The 15,245-nt window shown below is 45.7% G+C and overlaps 1 protein-coding gene and 1 long non-coding RNA gene across 5 annotated transcripts in view; one reads left to right on the forward strand and one right to left on the reverse strand.

Moving 5' to 3' along the window:
- Window positions 1–1,238: 1,238 nt before the first annotated feature.
- LOC310836832 overlaps window positions 1,239–15,245 on the reverse strand; it is a 29,873-nt gene continuing 15,866 nt past the window's right edge. For all 3 annotated transcript variants that reach the window (XR_014560245.1, XR_014560246.1, XR_014560247.1), the window contains exon 3: window positions 1,239–1,362. This is a non-coding gene — a long non-coding RNA (uncharacterized lncRNA). The remainder of the gene's footprint in view (window positions 1,363–15,245) is intronic.
- ACSL4 (acyl-CoA synthetase long chain family member 4) overlaps window positions 1,258–15,245 on the forward strand; it is an 81,430-nt gene continuing 67,442 nt past the window's right edge. For both annotated transcript variants that reach the window (XM_083722215.1, XM_083722220.1), the window contains exon 1: window positions 1,258–1,368. The gene's annotated coding sequence lies outside the window, so the exon portion shown is untranslated. The remainder of the gene's footprint in view (window positions 1,369–15,245) is intronic.

Here is a 15,245-nt window from a genome sequence, read left to right on the forward strand (position 1 = left end):
AGGAGCAGAGACACAGGAGATGGAGCAAATGGAGAGTGAGGAGGAATCCGAGGGGGGTGTAGGCAGTGACAGTGGTCAGAGAGATTCCACGAGTCTCTCCAGCGAATCGGAAGATTCACAGAAAGGAGCGCCGATGGCCAGGGCAAGGGGGGTGCCAAGGGGGAAACCCCAGAAGGAAGGGGCCAGCGGGGACTCCCTGAGCAGCAGTTGGAAATCAGGACCAGCTGCCCCAACAGAGCGCAGTGGGGGGGAGGAGTCCCAGGCATCAGTCCCACCACCAGAGAGAGGAGATGAGTCAGGATTGACCACGCCTCCATCGGAGAGCGGGGAAACGGTCAAGAGGAAAGTTACAGGCTGGGCGCGCGCGCCAAGTTCAAATGTACAGGCGAGCGGCACAGCAGGTAGTCTGGATAGGGAGCCAGGTCCTAAAGCCCGTCGGAAGGAAGGGCAAGACTCAGGGGGGTCAGCATCAGAAGAGCCCAGGAAGGAGGAAACCCCAGGGGGCAGGAGGACCCAGAGGAGGAAGGAACAGCGCAGGAGGTGGAGCCGGGCTAGGATCTTAAACTGGTGCGGAAGGGATAGTGACTCAGAGGGGACTTCGCCGATCTAGAGTCAAGACGTAGGGCTGCACGCTCTGGGGTTTGAAATGGAAACTAAACTTCAATAAAGACTTTTGTACATTACATCAACCGGGCGTTGGTCCTCTGTGAGCTGGGACCTAGAGGCAGCTCTGACACCATGGTTAACCTGCTGGGCAGGGTGTACACATAACACTAAGCCATGGCTAGGGTTTCAGGCAGGAATATTTCCCAGTCCTACTTGGAAATGCTGGGACTTGAACTTGGGGTTTTCTTCATGCATAGTGGATGCTTTGCCACCTACTGCCCTGTTCCCCACCTCACTGGCCAGTGGCCACCACTGAAACTTCAAACGTGCTTCACAAATACCTGTTCATTCCAGCAGGGCTTGTGCAGAAGTACTTCCTAGTAGACTGTGCCCTACGGTAAGCTGTGGGAGGAACCACCTGGATTTTCATCTTCAGGCACCAAAACATATTGGACAAAACCATACTCAGCAAAATAAATAAACCCAAGTCTGAAGGCTGTGGAGGAGGGACATCAGATGGAAAAGGACGGGACTTGTCAGAAGTGGTAAGCAGAGCAAGGAGGGACTGAGTTGTGACTAGCTGGGCGGAGGCCTTGAAAATAAGCCAAGGCTGGATAGGCGGATACCAATAAATTGCAGGTACTGGATAAGGATCTTCAGCATCTGAAGCATGGATGTGATGAGCCAGGAAAGCAATTCCACCACACTGGCGAGGAGAAGCACACAGGCAGTCAGGAAGGAAGCCTCTTTCACACGCTGAAGGTGAGAAAAGAAAACAGGTGGAGGAGGTTTGTGTTATTATGCTGCAGGCCAGCATGTGAGCTGTAAACATTATAATGCTCATAGAATCAAACTGAGTTACTGTATTTGTTGGGATTGTTATGTTTTGAAATGATGTAATATTATTGTTATTATATTGTTATTGTAATGGTGTATCCATCTGCATTATTTTGTTCTGTCATGAAATGCTTTGAGCATACACATTTAAATATTAAATTAAGCAAGTAAGGTGATCTGTAGGTGCCACTGTTGAATAGCAGCTGAAACAAGAGTACAGGTAAGCAGCAGGCAGGCAGGTCTATGAGTAAATAAGGAGCCTGGCAGATTGGGAAAGCAGTAGGTAACATGAATTTGGGATGATGGCCGCTGTCTTTTAAAAAGGTATTGGGCAAATGCTTGGAGAAGTATGGGTCTGTCAGTGACCACAAGCTATGACCACTGACTGCTACATTCTGAGTCACTGTTAACACATAACACTGGTTACTAAAGCAGAGCAGGACTATTGCCTTCAAGCCCTTTTTGTGGTCTTCTCAGAGGTATCTTGTTAGTCACTGCAGGAAGCACCATGCTGGACTAGGTACCCACGTGGGGTTTTTCTTTTGTTCTTAAGCTGAGAGAGGTGGGGAGAGCAGGCAGATACCTGGTGCAAGAGAAGGGAGACGTAGGGAAGACAGGCCCCTGGACAAAGGCCCAGACCTGAAAGCAACAGTTCCTCTTCTTCTTTTGAAGTGCATCTTCAAAGGAATAATCTAACCCTGTGGAGCCTGCCCTGCATACGTCTATGTAGTGCTAATTAGGTCAATAATGAGGATATGTTCCCTTAAAAAATTGTCCTCTTGGTTCCTGGAGGCATCCAATTGCCTCAGCACAAAATGTTCCACCTGTTATTTGCCTTGAAATAAAAGAAAGGGGAGGCATTTCCTTTAAATGCAAATAGCAGGCAGGGTGGGCTCAGCCAAAATTTGGATCATAGCATAGGGGGCAAGGGGTTAGAGCCTGCCTCTCTGCCCAGCACACCAGGGTCCTAATCTAGATTTGGGCTTCCTGTGCTTGCTACTTCTACTTCAAATGCCTTTCACACATTTTCTAATTTTGTGTATAGTGTTTTGCTGCCTTGGCCCTGATGCATGTGGGTTGCGTCTGCCTATCGTTGGCTCTGGCTCCATGTACTTTTGGTCTCCCTGCCTTTAACCATACCAGTCCCAAGAGGAACAAACCACTACTGGGAATGTCCTCCTGCTTCCTTGTGCTGTAATGCAGTGGTCACTCAGAGACTCCCTAGAATTTTTCCTGTCCAGCTCTCCAGGTATAAGGTATCAAATTTTAACTCAACCATTGCACTAGTAGATGCCAGCACAAATCCTGCTAGGGTAATGGGGATTTCACCCTCTCCTCCCCCATGTGCCCTCCCCAAATCAACTCTGGCTTGTTGAGAAAATCCCCAGAACAGTACATTGTAGGAGGATGCAGGAGATCCTTTAATCTGGCAAGCAGAAATGCTTGCCCCGATGGAATGAACGTAATAGTATGGTGTTGCATTCCTCCAGAGGCATCCAACTTGCTGCTGGTTTGGTCTTAAGTATCTGGTGCTTGTTTTTGAACATTGCTTAAGTGTCCACTATATTTCTGAAATGGAGGAGGATGGGAAGTAAACAAGTAAGATGAGTATCTCTATTGACTTTCGGGCTCTACTGTCCATTAGCCGCCCTGCTCACTGGCTCACTAGCTCCAGTGGTCATCAGCCACTACAGTGGTACCTCGGGTTACATACACTTCAGGTTTAATACGCTTCAGATTACAGACTCCGCTAACCCAGAAATATTACCTTGGGTTAAGAACTTTGCTTCAGGATGAGAACAGAAATTGTGCTCCGGCCCATTAGCTAAAGTGGTGCTTCAGGTTAAGAACAGTTTCAGGTTAAGAACAGACCTCCAGAACGAATTAAATTCTTGATTCAAGAGACAAATGATTCATATGGGTTGATTTAACATTTTGGGGTTGAATCAGGCTGGGCAACTTTGGGAAATTATTACTATGCAGGCAGAGAGCAAGACTGTGATCATTGTTGTCCATGCATTAAGGTATCTGCCTTATATCAAGTCAGAACATTGGTCTGTTTGGCTCAGCATTGCCTATACTGAATCACAGCATTTCTCCGGGGATTCAGACAGGGAAGTTTCCGAGTCCTGCCTGGAGATGCTGGGGGTCGAACCTGGTACCTTCTGCATGCAAGGCAGGTGCTCTGATACTTCCTCAACACCCAAGTGTTTTTCTGCTGTTAATTACACAGTAATCCTGGCAGGGTTTCTACTGCAGGTATGCAGTCATGAAAAAAATAAAAGGTGAGTGGGTGTGTACCACTCTCTGCCGAAAGTGATCAAGGTGTTCTAATTAGCCTTGCTATCAGGAGATGCAGCCTGAAGTTGTTGGCGCTCTAGTTGGGCAAGCACATCTTGGGAGTTACATGACTCCCCTTTCAGAAGTTACTGTGTAGAGCTGCTCTGAGACACGTGGCCACCTCACCCCGCAAGTGGCTACTCTGTGGAATATAGACTGTTTAGGCACATGAGGCTGCCACCTTGAGTCCAGCCATTGCCTGAAAGGGTCTGACTTCATGGCGGTCACATGTATCCTGCCTTGAGATCCATGATGGAAGAAAGGTGGAATACAGAAGACAAGATAGTTAAATAATTAATTCCCTGATGAACACTGTGTTGGATGGCTGCACTCTTGCATCCACATTCACAAGTGATATGCTTCTGAATTCTAGCTGCTGGAAGCCAAAAGAGGAGAAAGTGCTGTTGCACTCAGGTCTTGCTTGCAGGCTTCTCATTGGGGCATTTGGTTGGCCACTTTGAGAACAGAGTACTGAACTAGATGGACCACAAGCCTGCTCCAGCTACAGGGTTCTTCTTATTGGGCAACTCTCATTTCCCACTGGGAAAACTTCCTGGTGGCAGTGAAGGGTGCTAAATGCAAGGTGGTTGAATTGAGTGGTCTCCCATTTTCTGGTGTAAAGGGACAGCAGGGAGCACACCCTGTCTCTTACACTCCTTTTCAGCCTTTCGTTGACAAAAAGTGTGGAAGGCATGCTCCTGTGGTGGCCTGACCACCAAGAAATGGAACAATAGCTCAGATGCTCTACAACCTATTGCCTTCTAGTAGTTTTGAACTAGAACTCACATCAGCCAATGGATAGGAATGATGAGAATTTTAGTGCAAAACATCTAGAAGGAACCAGGTTGGTGAAGGCTGCTGTACACCTTGGGTAGAAGCCTGTGACTCTTCAGGTGTTGTACCACAGTGAATTGGATCTGGAGTCCTATGGCTGTTGGGTGGTCACAGGTTCTTCGCCCTCTTCTCTATGTCAGTCTCCTGATTCCCAGTGTGGTGTAGTGGTTAAGAGCGGTAGACTTGTAATCTGGTGAACCGGGTTCACGTCTCCGCTCCTCCACATGCAGCTGCTGGGTGACCTTGGGCTAGTCACCCTTCTCTGAAGTCTCTCAGCCCCACTCACCTCACAGAGTGTTTGTTGTGGGGGAGGAAGGGAAAGGAGAATGTTAGCCGCTTTGAGACTCCCTAGGGTAGTGATAAAGCAGGATATCAAACTCTTCTTCTTTTGGCCCCGACTAAAAATAAAAGCTGCTGGAGAAAAATAACTGTAATGCATGAGGCATGAGGAATGGTGCCTCTATCAGCGCACAACTCACGGGGGGAAGGGAGAGGAAACTTAAAATGAAGTCTACCAGCCCCACCCAACCCTTCCCAATTTTAGCCAAATCAAGCTCCCTTCTAAAAACAGTTGTTCATCCTGTTGCTAGGAGACTTTCCTCTTCCCCCCTTCCGAAAATCTCCCTGTTCCTGTCGTGTTTCTCCTGTAACATAACGTCAACTTCTGTTTGTTTCCACATCTGTTATTTCTCCACATAAACACGTCATCATGACACCAGCTGCTGTCCAGCCTTACTCCTGCTATTTTTATGACTTATCTGACCACAAGTGGGGGCTGAGAGCTAAGTCAGCCTGTTGTCTTCAGCTCTTAACACTCTGCGTGTTGAAGTGAAGGTCAGACAATATGTGATGCAGGAGACACATAGTGCTAGCCCAAACGTACTTACTCAGAAATGGGGCTGACTCTTAGTAATTCTGTAGAGGATTGCATCTTCAACTAGCTATTAAAATAAGGCATAGGGGCTCTCAGTTTGACTAGAGCCATGATGTCAGAGGTGGGGGTGTTACCACATAACTCAGTGAAACACACAGGAATAAACTCCTACTTTCACTGACAGGGAGGAAATGCAGGGGCTTTTGTTGTATCCCCCCCCCCAGGGGCAAATATCAGATTTGTAGCAGGAGGGTGCACTAGACCGGGGGGGGGGGGAGAAGGTGTAGTGGGAAGGTTTGAAAGCCTTCAAAATACAGAGCCTTCTTTTAAATCAGTTGAGACACCTGATTGTTAATCTTCTATATCAGTGTTCTGCACGTGTTTTAAAACTGTGGGATGTTAAAAAGGACAGGGAACCTTTTTGGCTCCACAGGCCAGTCCTTATCAGGATCAGCCTCACTGGCCAAATTTGACAGGTGGGGAGGGCTACCCACTTGTCAGTTGCATGACATTACCAGATCACCTGATTGACAGACACTGACCACCTGGAAATATTTTGCTGGAGTGATGTTAAAGATAGGGAGGGGGAAATGCTTCAGAGAGGCAAACCACTCTCTAAAGCACCCCCCCCAATTAAAGGTTGCTCCAGTGAGCTTTAATAAAGGGAGGGAGGTGCTTCAGAGAACATCCACTAAAGGTCTCTCCATTAAAAAGGTAAAGGGACCCCTGACAATTAAGTCCAGTCGCGAACGACTCTGGGGTTGTGGTGCTCATCTCGCTTTAAAGGGCAAGGGAGCTGGCGTTCGTCTGCTTCCGCAGACAGTTTTTCCGGGTCATGTGGCCAGCATGACTAAGCCGCTTCTGGCAAAACCAGAGCAGCACGCGGAAATGGAGAGGTAACTATTTATCTACTTGCACTGTGTGGTTTCGAACTGCTAGTTTGGCAGGAGCTGGGACTGAACAACGGGAGCTCACCCCGTCCCAGGGATTTGAACCACCGATCTTTTGATCGGCAAGCCCAAGCAGCATAGTGGCTTAACCCACTCTCCAGCAGGATGTCCAATATGATGTCTGGTGCAGGGTAGGCAGGCACAGCTTGACCAAAACAGCCTAGTGGGCCAAATTGGGGAAGCCAACAGGCCAACATTGGCTCACATGCCAGAAGTTCCCCACCCCTGATTTAAAAGGTAGGAGCTGGTGGGAACATCTGGAAGACATCAGATTGGCAAAGGTTTCTTTCCAACTGGCCAGGACCCCTCAGATTATAGTGGTGTTAAGGAGCCAGACTTTTTCAGTGGTCCATTTGGGTCTGGAGTGCAATGATGTGTGGTCTCTGGGAGTATATAAGTATGTTCAAGTAGAAAGGAAGCATTCCAGAAATATGAATACCAGTCCACAGCAACAGATTCTGCAAAACAGGTCCAGAAGAATGTATGGCCCAGCTGCAGTTTCTGCAATTGCTGCAGTAGCTCCCAGCTACTGGAAGCACTAAACACAGAAACCCAACTATACCTGTGGGTGGGTTGATTCACCAATTACATCCAGCATTCCCATATTACACATTGTGGCTAGTTGCAATTTTATCAGTGAAAGCCTGCCTGCTCTCACATTCCTAGCCTGGCCACAGGAGCATATGAGCCACACCACACCAGGCTTCTTCCATAGTCTTATGTATTTGAAGTGGGTAATGGGGGCCCCTTGGACACAATGCTAATTACAATGATCACCCTCAACAGTTATTTTATTTCATAGAATTTATGCACCGCTTGGTTGTTTCACACAAACACAGAGCAGTTTACAAAAGGATAAAGCAGTGATATTATCAGTAAAAGCAACATTTTAAAACAATCAAAAGCAGATTGGCACCCAAATCAGTATTCTAGATATCTGGGTAGGCTTGTCTAAACAAAAATGTTTTTAGAAGGTGCCAAAAAGGGTACAGTGAAGGAACATGCCTGGTGTCAAAAGGCAGGGAGTTCCAAAGTGTAGGTGCTGCCATTAAAAGATCAGTTATTATAAATGTGAAATGAGTAACAGTGCAGTGCCACATATCAAAGTGGTTGAGTGTGCATATATGGGGTATAAAGTGTATAATGTATTTCCATGGTAAAGCATGGGTTTTCCCAGGGGAAGTGCCAGGACCAAAAGAAAAATGGGGGAAAAGAAACCACCTGGACACGGGTCTGGAAAACACAGACCTATGCCTAGAAAGTGTGGAGCAAAGTGTGAATGAGCCCTTAGTATATTTTCTCTCTCTTTATGGTCTAGGCTAATACAGAAAAGGGTTGGTGTGTAGCTAAAGATTTGTTCAACACTAACGAGCGAGATTTACAAGATTATCAAGCTCAATTAGCATTAGTGTCGCCCTCCAAAGGTGCTTAGTATGGTTTTCTTGCACTAAACTTTTAAATCTGGTATTATGGAGAATAGCTTTTAAAATTACATTATGAAACAATTAGTTTCAAGTTAAGACTCTAATGATCAGGATAAACCTTTTCTTTATCCCAAATTCTCCATGTGCTAAACCACTGTGCTCTGGTGCCAAGAATCTGTACCTTACAAGCTAATGCTGCGAGGTTTTTCTGCAGATCCACTTCCTACATGGGATCAGTTCTGGTTTTTGAGGCCTACAGATCTGGACAAGCTGCTTGCGGCTGTCTATCTGACTTCCTTCTTGGATCTTGCCCAACATAGCTCTTTTGGGCAAGGCAATGGAGAAGTAACCAAATGAGTCCAGAGCATGAGGAATACATCTTTATTAAGTCAATATTTTGATTTGTGCCCAGAAACACACTGGGAGCCACACTGGATGTGATCCTTCCATTCACCCAAACCTCCAGGCTTCCTAGTATGTATCACTCCTATGTCTATTTATTCAGATGACAGGAGGGCTGGCAGGACTGACATGTGCTGAGCTGTCCCCATAACACAAGAGGTGATATTGGGCACACCATCCTTACACTATCTGATGGCACACTCCAATTTGGGTTGCTTTGTCCAGGCTTCCAGTTGTGCAGCTTTCAAAAAATGAAAACAGAAGTGGCAGACTCAACATACCCTTGGCTTGTCTGCTGTTGTTGTGTTGTTGTTGTTGTTGTTGCTGCTGCTGCTGCTGCTGCTGCTGCTTGGGTGTGTCTTTCAACTACTTTGCAAGGGGCTGGGCTGTGTAAATGGCAGCTGTTATTTCTATTTGTAGCACTAAAAATAATGCACTCATCTCCAATTAACATAAAACAGTAATTTGCATTGCCTTGAAATGACTCCAAAGGCTTCAGAAACAAATAATTTTTCTGCCAATTAAGTACTGAGTAAGCTTTCTTAGAGTCACTAATAACAATGTAATTATTGTAATTCTTAGTATTTCAAATTGTAGTTTCCTATAATACTGAAACAACACTATGCTATGCTTCTATTTTTACTGTGATTCAGGAGCCCTCAGAGAATGTTTCCTGAGATGATTGCTGCTATATTAATTACTAAAATTGCCTGTAGGTAATATATATTTTATTTTATTTTCGTCTTGGTTTTTGATCCAGAAGGATCCTCAAGGCAGCTTACCTAAAATTACTAACATATAATTACGTTGTTGTTGCTTCTCTCTCCTCCAACACTTAATGTACCTTGGAAGTAGCATCTCTCTCCCCTGCCTCTGTTAACATTAGGTTGTTGTGGCAGCTCCCATTGGCTTTCATCCTAGCTCATCCCCCAGCTGCAGCAACTGTGTGGTCCTCTGTCAGGTGATGTGCTTTTTACTCTTGTTGTCCTCCATGGACTGATGCTGTTTTACTATCCAATGGCCAAAAAGAAGGAGTCAAGTGCAGCTGTTGTGCCTCAGGTGAATTTGTAGTTGATGGCATTTGGATGGTAAATCCTTAAAACATATCTGGTACATCATGAATACAATCCATCCAAACTTGCAGTGCAGTGTTAAGCATGTTTACCAGGGCTCATCAACCTGGAAAGGGAGCCCATATAGAAGAAGAAAAACTCTGATCCTAAACCTTTGCTGCCTTGCAGAATATCTTCAGGACAAGAAAAGGCAAAGGAATAAACCCTACACAAATCAAAGTGGAGTCCCTAAGAGTGGGTGGCACATTGTACGTCTCCTTCAAGCAACTCCTGCAACCAAGCTGGTGCCAAAGAAATTGCTTGGCTTTCCTTTGGACCGCATCAGTGAGGCTGATGGTAGGGGGTCTTGTCCTCTGAGCAGAACTCTCTTCACCTCAGCGGACAAACCTCAAGATACTTTGGGCAAGGGCTTACCCAGGGGTCAGCAACCTTTTCCAGCTGTGGGCTGGTCCACTGTCCCTCAGACCTTGTGGGGGGCCAGACTATATTTTGGGGGGTGAAATGAACGAATTCCTATGCTCCATAAATAACCCAGAGAGGCATTTTAAATAAAAGCACACATTCTACTCATGTAAAAACATGCTGATTCCTGGACCGTCTGTGGGCCGGATTGAGGCGACTAGGCCGCATCCGGCCCCCGGGCCTTAGGTTGCCTACCCCTGGGCTTACCGATTAGTGATGCAACACCAATACAGTAATAGAGAAAGGATGTCCTCAGATGCTTGCTAGCAAATTTCTGTCTTCTATCTACTGCCTTCCAAAAATATTTCAGGAAGCGCAGGAGGAAACCTCAATTGCCTAATGGCTTACAGTACAGACAGGAAGGGGGTGGGGAAGACTGGATGAATGAGAAAAGCACTCTGCTGTTCTAATTTGTACATGCCTCTGGCCTCTCTTTCCAGTTTCCCAGAACAGTGTGGGCCTCCCTCACACCTTCTGAAATCTCTTAGAGAATGAAAGAGTTGTTTCCATAACAGTGGAATCCAATCCAGGAAATGCCACTGTGTGTAAGAGACAGAGACAGAGACAAAGGGAGTCAGATTTGTAGTGGAGAGAGAGCAGTGAGCAAAAGGATTTTGTATTATTGCCCTCTGTCCCTTGCTTGTGTGCCATGTTTAGGAGTTGTACTTTGTTAAGGGGGGCCAATAATAAATAAAGATTATTAAGCCATTTGATTAATTATTAAATAAATTAAGGTAACCACAGATAAAAATTTTGTTCACTGCGGGCTAAAATGTAAAAATCCTGGTGTACTGGGTTTTAAAACTTCTGTTTCATTCATGATACTATTTTTTGAAAAGATAATCTTGTGGATTGTTCCAGGTTCTAAGGACATCCAGGCAGGGTAAACTTATGTTCTTTTTGCTAGCTACTCTCATTAAGCAAAGTGGCAGCATCAGCCAGGGGGCAGGTGCTGAGGGCTGTGGAACAAGGAGTGCTGCAGTTTGCTTTGCTATCACCCAAGCTAGTCTGCTGCCCTCAGGATCCTGCCTCAGTAGTAAAGTAAGATTCAAGTGCCAGTCTGACTGGCTTATGTATGAGGAATGGACAGTTGCATGATTTTGTCCTTATCTTCAGGCAGCAAAATGACTCAAGACTGGCTATCCCAGTCTTCGGTTTACCTGCTGAGGTACGTCTCATTGAGTTCAATGGGGCATATTTGCAGGGAAGTACCGGTAGTGTTATGTATTGAAGTTCTCACCCTGGCCACCAGGAGTATCATGTATATAGTTTTCACTCAGGTCCACGTCAGTTACTTTAGGTGGGAAACCCTGGGTTGTTGTTGCTACAATGTTGACAGCCGGCTGCCTATAAAAGCAGGCCGGCTGAGCTGTTTGCTGTTCAGTTCTGTTCTGGCCTGTGAATAAACAAGAGCTGTTTGAAGAATCGCTGTGTCGTCTGATATGTTCACCCACAACTTAACAGGTAGGTAGATTGTTGCAGCCATGGTTAGCTACCCTCAGCTGCCTGGCTTTAGAACAGCACTGTGAGTGCTGTTACCAACGCAGCAGGTGCTATGGTGCTTGGAAAACTGGGCAGACAATAATGACAAGGGAAACCAGCCAGTTCATTTTTTGCTTTGCTTTCTGGCTTCTTGCCAGAAAAGCAAAGGGCAAGACCTTTTCCTTTGTTTTCACTTTCAGCTCCTTTGTTTTTAAAACATATTTTTGGTCTGCTGTGCCCAAGCGTGAAAATGCACTCTTCTCCACCCACACAGTTTGAATGACCTGAGGCTGCACAGTGAGCTTAACTGCTGCCAATTGACTTTCCAAGTGAGAGTGGCAAGTCCCTTTGTCACCAGAAGCCATAACTCAGTAAGGGCTCTTCAGCCACTGTTGCAGCTGCCCACCCAGTACTGTCACTGCTCTGCCACTATCTGAAAATGTTCCCCCTTTGCTTGCCTTTGCTCACTTCCAAGTGCAGCCCACCTGCCTCTGCCATTCCTGACTGGGATAGCAAGCTGAAGCAAGCACTTGGAGCTGGGGTGTGGTGCATCTATGGGTCTGGATTATCTGGACTTTGTAAGGTGTGAGTGTTGTTGTTTTTGGTGTGTGCATGTGATGATGATGTAGTATAATTTGTGTGGGTTCTATGCTTGTGTGAGTCAGTTAAGATGAGATACGGTGGTTTGCCCAAGGCTTTCTAGGGAGCTTCATGTTTGAGAAGAGATTTTAAACTGGGTTTTCCATCTTCAAGCCCCAACCTGAGCCACACTAGCTCTGCACTCGCAATTAACAATTAAGGGTACCTCAGTCCTACTAGAGTCTAGAACTATTTAACAAAGCAAGGTGTCCATTATTCTGAAAGATAGATCTTTTTTCTCCTGTCATCCATTAGGCCTTGCCACTGTCTTACTTAGATCTATGAGGAACGTAGCCCAGGAACACAGGGAGCTGCCTTAAGTCAAATTGGACTGTGCGTCCATCTAGGGGATTATCCATACTTACCTTCCCTCTGCTCTTTCAAGGCATGGTCTGCGATTTAAAGCTCCATGTCTGGGCATTCCCTTTCTTTTTGCTCCACAGCTTTCCCCACAAAAACCCCTGCCCTTTAAAGTCTAATCAGAACAAACAGCAACCTACAGAAAACCTAAATTGAGATTTGCTCTGATTGAGGACTAAAGAGTGGGACTTCATGGGGCCAAAGAAAGAAAGAAGGTAAATGTAGATAAGCCATAGCTCAGCATTGCCTATTCTAGTTGGTAGTGGCCTTCCAGGGTCTCAGGCTTGTTTTTTTCACACTTTCCACTAACTTGTTGACAAGGATTGAACCTGATACCTTCTCATGCACAGCATATGCTCTACTGCCACTCAACTATGGTATGTCCCTAGAATTCTCAAGGTGGGGGCTTACATCTCTCCCAAGCTCCATGCCACACATCTCTGTTGAAGATTTAAGACAGCAGAGGCCCTGGTAATCTTCACTTCCTACACACTGCAGATCCTGCTTGGGTTCCCTTTTGGCTACTGCCATTAAAAGAGGTGGGAGACCAGAACTTCTAGATGCATTCATAGATCTAATATCATGACTGTTTGGGCCCTTGCAGAGAGGGGAGAAAGAACAGCTTTGTGCCCCAAAGACCTTACAGTCTAACAAATGTCAATAGAGGGAGGGGAGGTGAAGATGAGAGAAACAAGCAGCAGAAAGAAAATAAAAATGGGAGAGGCTGAGGAACAAGGGACACCAATGTGCCTGATTGGCATTTGCTTATTTTCATACCCTCCAAACTGACATTGAAAGTGTTAGTTTCTCATTAAAAGTTAATCTTTAATGACCTATAGGGAGCAGTAGTCAGAGCCCCCAGCTGCTGGGACAGGAACAGTGCCTGGGAGAAATGGAATAGCAACAGGTGTGAATTTATGTTCCTTGGGCACACAACAATTCTCATTCAAAGAAGCTGAGTGGAAGGCAGGCTTGGCTACAGAACACCATAGAGGAACATAATCAGGTAATCAGGTAATCAGAAACCCCAAATGCATTATGCTTTGACTATCGTTTTTAGCAGGGGTTGCCAATCTTTTTGGGCTTGTGCACAAATTTGCAAACTGGAGAAACTATCATGGGTGCCACACACAAAATGCAACCAAATACACAGCACAACTGACTTTATTTACTGCAGTAGAAGACTTCTTTCAAACCTAATTTTGGCAGAGGTAGTGAACTTTGGGAATCAGGGAAGCAACCTTTTATTTTATTTTTTAATTCTTTACATTTATATACTGTTTGATTGCAAGGGGGAAAACTTCCTCAGGTGCACGTTCATTCATAGTCACCACAATGTCTCCAGCAATTAGCAACCACGGAACCATAGTATTGTAGAGTTGGAGGGGACTATGAGGGTCCAACCCCCTGCAATGTGGGGTTAATCTCAATCCTGAGATTAAGAGTCTTATGCTCTACCAACTGAACTATAGGAATCTAGGAAGGTGCCTTACGTTGAGACATAAATTGGTCCATCTAACTGTATTGTCTACTGAAACAAAGTGGCTCTCCCGGGTTTCAAACAGAGGTCTCTCTCAGCTTAACAGTAAGGAAATTCATTAACAACAACTCCTCATTAGGACTTTGGCTACCATTATTGTAAAAGGTAAAGAGACCCCTGACCATTAGGTCCAGTCGCGGACTCTGGGGTTGCGGTGCTCATCTCGCTTTATTGGCCAAGGGAGCTGGCGTACAGCTTCCGGGTCATGTGGCCAGCATGACTAAGCCACTTCTGGCAAACCAGAGCAGTGCACGGAAACGCCGTTTACCTTCCCGCCAGAGTGGTACCTATTTATCTACTTGCACTTTGTGCTTTCGAACTGCTAGGTTGGCAGGAGCTGGGACCGAGCAACGGGAGCTCACCCCATTGCAGGGATTTAAACCACCGACCTTCCAATCGGCGAGCCCTAGGCTCTGTGGTTTAGACCACAACGCCACCTGCATTCCTACCATTATTGTAGCCAACCAAAAATGTCACAAGATAGTATGCAAGCTTTCAAGTTCTCTAGAACTCTTCATTAGGCTAGCATACCACCTAGAACTAACATCCAGCTTTGCACATCCAGCTTTGCATCATTTCCTGTGTTTTCTTCCTATCAAGGAAGAATAACAATTAGAGTTTTATATTCTAGAGATGTGGAATTGGCCATGGTATGAAATTTGAAAACTGTGTAGCACCTAACAGAGCCCACTTTAAATGTCTGCTACCTCCTCCCACATGCCATATTAATGCTCTTACCAGATGCAGACTCTACTCACCTGTAAAACCAGTAAGTCCAGGGTCTAAGGTTACCTAGCTGCACCCCTGAGCACAGGACAGGCTAGGAAGTGCAAATGAACACAACAAAACAGATTATTATCCTTCAGCAAAATTATGATGGTGGTGATTCAAAGCCTCAGGAAATAATTGTTGACATGAGAATGGGGTTGTTACAAGTGTGTGCCTACTTTCACCTGTGAAACGTTGGAGGGGTGGGTTGTTGTTTTTTTGGGGGGGGTAGGCTTCCCGCCCTTCTAAAAAAGAGGACCCTCTCTTGGGCTAATGAAGGTTTATCTGAATTGTCAGCTCCAATGTCATCTTAGACCCCTCATTGTTTTCTCTTGTAGGATTAGCCAGCAATGCAACTTCTCATATGAATTGTCAAAGACAACACACACACTCATGGATTTCCTTCCATCAGTGGCACCACGTCACTGCAGCCATAGCAACCGCTTTCATCTTAAAGGCACAGGAATGCGTAATGCTCCAGTTGCATGAATTCAAGGCAGCCGCTTTGTTAGCCTTCTTCAACAAGACAATGAATGATAGATTATTATGTCCCGTCTGGGAAGCGGTGGGGGAGAAACTCTCCTCTGGGATGGTAGTGCTGACTCAAGGATAATTTATTTCACTGAGGGAGGGTGGTACAAATCTCTTGGTAAG

This window comes from Podarcis gaigeae (genome assembly GCF_964106915.1).
Source record: "Podarcis gaigeae genome assembly, chromosome: Z".
Classification (NCBI taxonomy): Eukaryota; Metazoa; Chordata; class Lepidosauria; order Squamata; family Lacertidae; genus Podarcis; species Podarcis gaigeae.